General features: G+C 36.9%; 1 long non-coding RNA gene across 1 annotated transcript; it reads right to left on the reverse strand.

The window, feature by feature from the left end:
- Positions 1–577: 577 nt before the first annotated feature.
- Positions 578–1534, reverse strand: LOC121250351. The gene is made up of 2 exons (XR_005937768.1): positions 1182–1534; positions 578–961 (listed from the first exon to the last, which is right to left on the reverse strand). It is a non-coding gene; the product is annotated as an uncharacterized LOC121250351 (long non-coding RNA).
- Positions 1535–1789: the final 255 nt, after the last annotated feature.

Genomic DNA, 1789 nt, shown 5'->3' on the forward strand with positions numbered 1-1789 from the left:
CAAATGTAGGTAATTTATCAATTTAGATTTTGCTAAGTTTTTTAATATTAAACCACTGAACGAGTTTCCCTTAAAATGTACTTCTAATTTTTATCTTAAACTCTTAGTGACCAAATAAATTTTACTTATTTATCTAAATCTCAAATTCTCATTACCAATCCGGCCACCAGAATCTCCATTCAAAACCCATTATACATAGTCCTTCTCAATTACAACCTTATCAAGTTAGTTCCTTCCTTCTACAGATTAAACATCGAACTACCAAACAAAATCAAACACGTCGAACAATTCCCTTTCCTCTCTCTCTCTCTCTATATATATATATATCGGCTCTCCCTCTACGATTTCAAAAGACAACCATTCTCACATCCTCCCGTAGTCTCCGAGTGGATCTCCATTCGTCGTGGGATCTCTCTACCCCTCTCGGTAAGCCTCTTCTCTATTGCCCAAATGTTTCTACGATTTTTTTTGTTCTTTGTTCCTCCATAGGAGACTCTGTTTCTCTAAAAAATCAATTCTTCTATGTACAGTCGGTTCATGCAAACGGTGCGGAGTTGCTGATGCCACGTCAAATAAAATATATATATAAAAAAAAAAAAAGACAAAAGACCACGCCTGCTCGAAACCAAAATGAGAAAGAAAAACTCCAAACAAAAACACTGAAACAGAGCTCATGTTCCTCTGAATCTTTGTCTTCCTGCTCATCTAGGTTTTCAGTTGCCAACTTGATTTGTATTTTTTGCTTCCATTCTTAAATCTTCCCTTGGTGGCTTAGCTAATTTTGGAAAATCTTGACAAGGAGCTTTTCTCGCAAACTGAATACTCTTTTCAGGAGCCAGTGACATAGACTTTCCTTCTTCATCAACAGACAATATTCTAGCACATATGTCAATTGGAGGTTGTATTTGGTTACTTTTTTTTGGGATCTGGCTTCCAGTTGACTTGGTCCCAGGTTTTGAGTCTTCAAGCTTTTTACACCAGGTAGAGGAGGCACCAAAATGAAATGAAGGAAAACCCAAAAAACCCACACTACCAAAAATCCATATACTCAGAAAACTCACCACCAAAAATCAAACAGACATTGAAATGAAGGAAAAAAAGGAGTAGATAATCATAACCTTATTTTTGGTAACTTATTTTTGGTAACTCAGAAATAAATCAGCGGGAAAAAAGAGACGTACTTTTTTAGCGTTGATGTAGGCTTCAGTTCTGCACTACTGTATTGCAAGGAACCTACAAAGCAGATGGAGGATTTTGGAAGAATCAGAGCAACCTACGGTATTTTCAGCCTCCATTGGTTCTGTAGTAGAGACCTTCTTCTTGAAATCTTCCATGATGGTCTTCAAAGAGGCAAGAACTCCATTGGTTCTGTATTTTCTCTTTTCGTTTCGTCTTCAGAGAGCTAAGAGCTCGAGGGCAAAGAAAGAGAGGGAGGGAAATGGAAGGAGGGATCACTAAATGGGGCATTTCGATTTTTTGCCACATCAGCCGGTGTTTGCACCGCGCTTACACAAAGCAATTGCCTTTAGTTTTTTTCCTACAAAATATAAAGTTGCTTTAAGTCTTTTAGCCCATGTTAGTTATACTCATAGGTAGCTTTTTAGTATTTACAGAAATTGCCACTAAAAGTTAGTCGCGAACCCTCACTTTTCCATTCTTTCAATCCCTCTAATTTTTCTCTCTCAACTACTCTCTCAATAAATAATTTATTGAGAATTGATTCTGTACAAGCAAGAGGATAGCTTTTCTTGTTTCCAATAAAGTAAAACTTTTGAACTCTACTTGATGT

Source organism: Juglans microcarpa x Juglans regia, chromosome 2D, assembly GCF_004785595.1.
Source record: "Juglans microcarpa x Juglans regia isolate MS1-56 chromosome 2D, Jm3101_v1.0, whole genome shotgun sequence".
NCBI classification, from domain to species: domain Eukaryota; kingdom Viridiplantae; phylum Streptophyta; class Magnoliopsida; order Fagales; family Juglandaceae; genus Juglans; species Juglans microcarpa x Juglans regia.